We start from the raw sequence: 7,379 nt of genomic DNA on the forward strand, positions 1-7,379 counted from the left end.
GTACTTTTTCATCACTGCTAAATAAATTTATATAATCTTAAATATAATTTTACTGACTGCAATTTTTTTTTTGTATTTTGCTGTGAGTCATTGATTCTGTGGTGGACTTATATCACTTTATTTCAGTGGGTTTATGTCAGTGTAAAGGAACAGCTCACAGCTCTTGCTGTTTCGCAGTACACTATTTTCTTTTACTATTTTTCTTTTCTGAAGTCACTGATTGAGATGAGCTTCTCTGAAAAATAACATAGCTAAAGCCAGCATGAACAATCTATTGCAGTGGATCTAAATCACAAATCCCAAATGTCTTGACCAAGTCAAGAAAAATCAAGAAAAGACCACTTAGAGTTTGTTGGAGGTCTGGTATGCCAGAGATCAGCCATCACCCTGTCTGAGCAGAAACTTACTATGCTACCATGGACCATACATGGAAGAAAAATATGTAATTATTTCTAAAATAGATATTAGACTCACATGTATTAATTCATATTTTCATGTGTCTTTGTGCAGAAAGAAGCAATTGGAGTGCCAAACACCAGCCATTTGTGCCGTGCTCCCTCTTGGATGATCTCAAATCCCGGCTTGCTCTAGCTCCAGAGGGAGCGAGCAGGTTCCCTGAGCCCTCCGCTGGGCCAACGTCGGGGGCTTCAGAGAGCTTGGGATGAGTCTTTGCCCGGGTAGAAGCGGGCCTGGGACCTCACACGAACAGAAAGAAGAAGCGTCCTTCTCCGGGGGCCAAAGATCCTTTTATTTCCTTCAACGTGAGGGGAAGGCGAACGAGGATCCAAACGAACAGCATGGTGCCAACCGAAGAAGGCAACAGGACAGAGCTTACAAGGAATTATATAGGGCAGGGGGTGGGGAAAACACTGACCAATGGGATTAGGGTAGGGGTGGCTCCCTTGGGAGTGGTCTTGGGGAAAGGGCCAATGGGGTAGGACTATGGGAGGGGCCCTGGGCCTTCACCCAATCACCCGACGCCCTGGATGGAAGGTTCTGGATGTCGGGATGGGGCGCCGGATGACTGGCGGGGCTCCTGGGAGGGGATAAGGGAGGGGTTTGGTGGGGTGATTGGGAGTGGCTAGGAGATGGACATGGGTGGAAAGGCGGGAAGGGATGGGCAGCACCAGCTGGGGAGAGGGGGGTACAAAGAACATACTTAATACAATTTTTGAACAAAAATGAGAGAACTGACCCGCACATATGCAATGCAACTGGAACATAAAATAACGAAACTCCACACATTTGCACTTCCTCAATTCCAAAGAGGAATTGTATCTGTAGGCTGAGATGAACCAGTTTGGAAGAAACTGAGGACAAAAATAATTTATTTAACCAGGTTATCCTAAATAACAGGCTATATCAGCTACTATGTATTTTTCATTACCTCTGTAAACTTCTGACACTTCTGCACTTTTTCATAAAAATCTGTTCCAAATATGGAAATTCTTCTTGTATTGCCTGCGGTGAAGACCAGGAAGTGATCATGAGATAATCCTGTGTTGTTTGCCAAATTAGTCACCCTACTGCAAATGTGTCTGACAACTGCTTTGGAAGAGCTGGACACTGCCAAGTGTCTGATGGCATGATGTTAAATCAATGGGATTTGATTTTCTGTGCCTGAAAGTTCAGCACTGTTGCTCCCTTGACAGAAGATCCAAGCATGTAAAGGGCTCCAATTTGTGTGTCTTCTTAAATGCAGTGACATCAACCTAAACCAGCCACTGATATTTCTTCTGTGACAATTGGCATATCCTCTAGGTTGACAAGTCAGAGTTGTCTTAGTTTTTTGAAAAGTCTGCCAGAAAATACTCCTAGGGTTGTCCAGTGCCACTGTTATTCTGTTCTTTCTTACTTCCTTATTTTTCATTTCTCTCACTCACTTCTTATAAATCAGAGTGTATTGATCACGATTTCCAAAGGCCAGTTAATCACACACATAGAAAGGAAAAGTTGGGACAACATTTTTTCATAGATTGCAACTTTTCTGTTGCTTGTCAATGAACTCAAGTGTCTTATAAAAATTGTAGGGTTTATAATGATTTCAAGTGGATGAATCATATTCTAAGTTAGAAATAATAGCAAAAATTGTTCATGAAAATTATACTAAAATTGAGAAAAAAAAAACAAAACTGTGCTCCCACATTCAGATAATTTTATAGCTCAGTGACTATAGGGCTGCCTCAATCACTTAAAAAAGACCTGATTGTATTTTCTGAATATATAGAGTTTATTTATGTCTTTTCAAAATTCACTTTTCTGTTGTCTTTTGGTTTTACCCTAAAGAAACAAATTACTTTCCTCAGCATCCCTACAGTCATCTGCTTGGAAAAATTCTAAAAACTCTCACTAAAATAAAAATATTCAGCAGTCATAATTTCAAAACACTGTGCTAGGATAAAACCAGATTTTCTCACTTATTCTTAAGTTCCATCACTTGTGTGACAGTTTCAGGTTCTCATGTGGTGGAGAGTGACAAGGGTTTTCCATCATTACAGAGGAGAAGTCTGTCACCTAACTTTTACACCACTGATGCCCATGCAACAAATGTCACTCATAATGTAGAGTTTATTTAAGGGAGTCCACACTGGCTTATGAGGCAGTGTAAGAGCAATTAAAAATCACAGTAACAGTCTCTGTCATGTTCTTGAAACAGCTGTGGAAAAATAACATATATTTTCTACATATTTTCTACATATTTTTCCTCTCTCTACCACTTTGGTATAATGAGCCAAACTTTAAGTTATCTGTAATGTGACGTTACATTTTTTTACTGTCATGGTTGTGTTGTGAGGATTTTTTTTTTCCTTACCCTAGGAAGTGCTGCCAAGACCATACATTATACCTTTTTTTCCCCCTCCTGTCTGAACCTGCCACTAGGGTGCTTGAAATATCTATTTGAATTGCTGGAATTCTCTTGGATTCCCAGAATCTTTGCTCTCAGCTTTCTCTCTTCCTGAAACAGAAAACTAGATTTTGTTAAAGCATATAAATATCTGTACAGAATGTGGTGTTTCAATTAATTTCAGTGTGGGATTTTATGTACTTTCAGAAATGGAAAGCAAGGAATTAAATAACTCACACATATTCAGCCTCTTACCAGATTCAGCAGTCATACTTGACGTCTGAGGGTTCACAGATTTGTCTTCAAGTCTAGCTAAGTGTAATAATATTGTGTTACAAATTCTTGCTTCTTTTTCAGTTCCAGGACTTGTGCTCTTGGCTGAAAAATGTTCCATCATCAACCATAGGCTCAGTTAGTATACAATCTATTAATTATGGCACTCATTTTCTTAGGAAATTAAAAAGATTAACAAAAATCCCTGAGGCTGAGATGAGCATGCAGTCCAGTTTTCCTGATGCTGAATGAATGTTCCCATCACTACAGGAGTGAATGAAAGGTAAGAGTTTGAAGTCCATTTAAAGTCACACAAAGTACCTTTGCATTTCTCCTACATTTCTGACAAAGTTGTAATAATTCATTGATAATGTTTAATGCTGTGACTGTTTTTATTGTAATGTACTTTTTCTACTGGAAAATATTCACATTTGTGCACAGGTGACACAGGTTTTTAAAATTATATCTGCTTGTGAATTTTAAGGCAGGTCATCTTCTCACCCTAAACACATCACTTCAGAGACTTTAAATCAACACTGTGGTACTAAAAAGCACAGATTTATTTTGAACTGGTATGATTTAACTTTGTCATAAATAATATCACATGGTTTACATAAGGCAAAGTGATTTTTTATCTTGTTACTCTGGTTTATTTTTTTCTTCAGGCCAGATTCTAAAGGGCAGGATCATAGTGGAGAGTTACATGTACAGAAAAAGACCTAATTGGCTGATTTTTTGAAGTTAATACCACATCATAACAACTTCACCTCTTTCAGATGTGAAACTTGAAGTGCTAATTGAAAGATTTAGTCAATATTTTTGCTGTTAAAATAGTCATAACAATTACCCCTTTAAAAAAATCTCAACTCAAATCTTATTCTTTAGTTGCTTTTACAAATTAAGCATGCATTGTAATAATCACCCTGCCTACAGAGTTGAATTTTGTAGCACACATTATTTGGTAAATGCTTCATCTTTGACAGAGATATTTGAGGAACTGGTAGGAAACTCACAGGGGAATCATTGAGAGAAATTTTCTGATGGTATTCATCTAACTAAACTAAATGGAAATGTCTCAAGATTAGAGTTCCACTTTATATAGAGGAATATAAGAACTCACTGAATATGATTCCTCTCATCTTCAAGCAGACACTAAAGTAGTACTGATAGTCATGTTCTGCTTCCCCCCGACTGGTGTGACTTGGTAGATGTTTATATAAAAATGTTTATAATTAGGTGGGACAAAACCTAGCAACTGCCTTTACAGATAAATCCCACAGGACTGATCCACAGTTCACCAAAGCCCATGCAAGGCTGTTTATTCAATTCCCTGGGTCAGAGATCATTCTTTCTTAATGAAACATATAATGAAATAAAGAATAAGTGTTGTATTTGTTGAGCTTAGTTGCCAGAATTTTCTCTGAATTCTGGCACAGCTATGGAAATGCGTTAGGGATATAAGAGAGTATTTTCTCACATTAGTCATTGGATGTACATTTGGGTATTTGCCAGTTTCATTTCAAAACTTGATTTAGCAAGAGAAAACCAACTAAATCAATTCTCTTTCATTTATTTAGTAAGGGAAAGCACTGTTTTAACATATGGAAGCCTTGGAAACGTTCCAGAAAAATAAAAGGTTTGACTGAAGACAGACATATACAGACTACAATTCTGAAGTATGGCCTGGGTAGGGATGTGCAACTCTGACTGCTCAAGAAAATGTACCAATGCATGTGAAAAGGCAGTAGTCACTTGTGTTATCAGCAGTGTTACAAATGGTTCTGTGTGAACATTATACATGTGGCTCTTGGGTCACGCAGCACACAGAAGGCCAAGGTTTCCACAGACAGAAACAGATGTTCTGTGTCACCAAGAAAGTTCTCAGAGTATGGCATGGCCAGGGCTCTATGAAGAGATCAGGAAAATACATGCTAGTACCAGCCAAAAAAAAAAAAAAATCATCTCTTTCAAAACATCCTGTGTTTTGAATTGTTAAATATTATTTCCACAAAGCAAATTGCTGCAGATTTCTGTACATTTCAACTGTAGGTAGTTGAAACCACCAACTGCAAGAAATCTTACAAACCTGAAGACTCTTGAGGGATTACTAACCTCAGGTAGGCTAGGTCGCACTTCTAGCTGCTGTTTCAGCATTTAATTAACCAAGTATCTTGATCTGGATTTGGAGAAGTGAGAGGAGGTTGTTCATACAGAATTAAACCCATATTTCATCTTGGTATTGCTGTATTCTTCTGAGAACTCCAGGTCACATATCTTTGAAGAGGTTCTTTTCATGTTAGTTACAGATTTGTTTTGAGTTCCAGTCAGGGATGACATTGCACTAATACTGGTAGTAAGAGACCTCTAGAGCCTTTAAATTGATATACAATAGCTGATAGGAAAAAATAACAAAACCCATCTTATTTTGTTAGCAGAATATATACTTGATAGAATAGCTCTTAGTTGTAAATAAATCTCTTAGTGCAATTTTCCATATCTGATGATAGCTCTCATCAATTTTGTTTCAGGATCACTACACCCCATATGTATCAATAGAATACTGTCTCTATATGAATAATTATTACTTATTTGTGAATGTCATAAGCCAAATTTTCAGCTGCCTAACTAGAATTTATAAGTATTTGGCTCCAATTTCGGTAAAAAATCATGGAGACTGTACAGAAGTTCTGTCCCTCATGTTTTTATTAGACAATGTTGCTGCAGTGTTGATAGAATATTTATGTGGAACGATATGACAAATGTCATCCATCAGCTACAAATATAGACAAATAAATCATGAAGCGTCTTAGCTGTGGGATCAGTAACACTGGAGAATCTCAACATGAAAATTAAGATCTCATAACTAAAAAAATGTAAATAGTAAGAAAAAAGCAGTAGAAGATGCATACTTTCCAGGAATATCCTGGAATAGCATAAACCAAGTTCAGTACAGTAGCAGAGTAGCCTGCTTTTCTTGCTTTCTTGCTTTTTGAGATCAACATCCAAAACACAAGACATGAGGTGAACTGCTCTGCTGAAACTCTTTTGACTTTCACCTAAAAATCCAAATGTCTGCATACAAAGTGAACATTTGAAAGACCCAACAACAGTAATGGAAACCCAGGAAAAAAAAAAGTGTGAATTTAAAAGAAATACTAATATTTGTATCTTTATAACCTTGATTAACTCTTTTTATGTTTTGTATTCATTATGAAGAGTTAGATACTGCAGTCACAATCAGGAAAACAATTTTACAGGTAAATTTCTATTTCTAGATCATTAAACAACAGAATGATTTGAAGCTTCCTAAATATCCAGTAATGGTATGATCTTACAAAATCCAGTACAGTTTAACCATAACCACAAAAAAATGCAGTATAGTTTACACTGTCAAAGAAACAATGTAAATTTTTCCTCAAAACTGACAGTGACTGAATTTTAACATAATTTTAACAAGTTCTTAAACCAGTGCAAGCTGAAAGTAAGTAAGTAAGCTGCAAATGATAATCAACATTACTCCTTTTGATGTAGCGGAGTTAAAATCCTGAGTCTTGTGGATTATTCTGGTTAGGAGGAAACTTAAGTGATGAGTTTCTTAGACAAAAATCTGTCTGTATGCATGAATATTTACCTGAGGATGTGTTAAAAATCACAATTCCTATACTTTACTCTCCAGAGCTTTCTCAGTCATCAGGGAGCCCAAGAGGTGAAAATATCAGCTGTACCAAGCCCTATGCCAAAAACCAGAACTGACTTCAGCTGGGACTAAGATACTGCTTGAAGAGAAGATGCATAGAAATGCTGATATATTAACCTTTTGATGATCTGGATGGCTCAAAATAATACATTTCCTTGTTCAACAGACAGTGAAGTGTAGTTTGTAAATAAATCCATTAAAAGGACCTAACAGGTGGTCATTACCTTCTTAATAATGTTCTGTTATTCATGCAAATATACCATCAGCATTACGTGTTGGCCACAGGAACCAAGGCTATGATTTAAATAAAGAAGTAAGTTTGCAGTGCCTCAACTGCTGCGTATAGAACCTGAGAAGCATTGCAGAACGTTGCTGTCACAGGAAATGTGTTCAGACCTTTCTGAACATCATGCATGACCAGAGCTTGTCTGTCCAAGCTCTGTTCCCTCTCTGTGATCAACAGGCTTGGCTGTTTAGGTCAGTAGTTTCTTTTCCAGGGAATATGACATGGAATTTTAGCTCCTCTGCTGGACAGAGTTGCACTGTGAGTTATGCTGAGCAGTA

The 7,379-nt window shown here is 37.3% G+C and overlaps 1 long non-coding RNA gene across 1 annotated transcript; it reads left to right on the plus strand.

Annotated features, from left to right (window-relative positions):
* The first annotated feature begins 520 nt into the window (after positions 1–520).
* Positions 521–7,035, plus strand: LOC140681886 (uncharacterized). Its single transcript, XR_012053097.1, has 2 exons — positions 521–3,401; positions 6,795–7,035. It is a non-coding gene; the product is annotated as an uncharacterized lncRNA (long non-coding RNA).
* The last annotated feature ends 344 nt before the right edge of the window (positions 7,036–7,379 follow it).

This window comes from Taeniopygia guttata, chromosome Z, assembly GCF_048771995.1.
Source record: "Taeniopygia guttata chromosome Z, bTaeGut7.mat, whole genome shotgun sequence".
Taxonomy (NCBI): Eukaryota; Metazoa; Chordata; class Aves; order Passeriformes; family Estrildidae; genus Taeniopygia; species Taeniopygia guttata.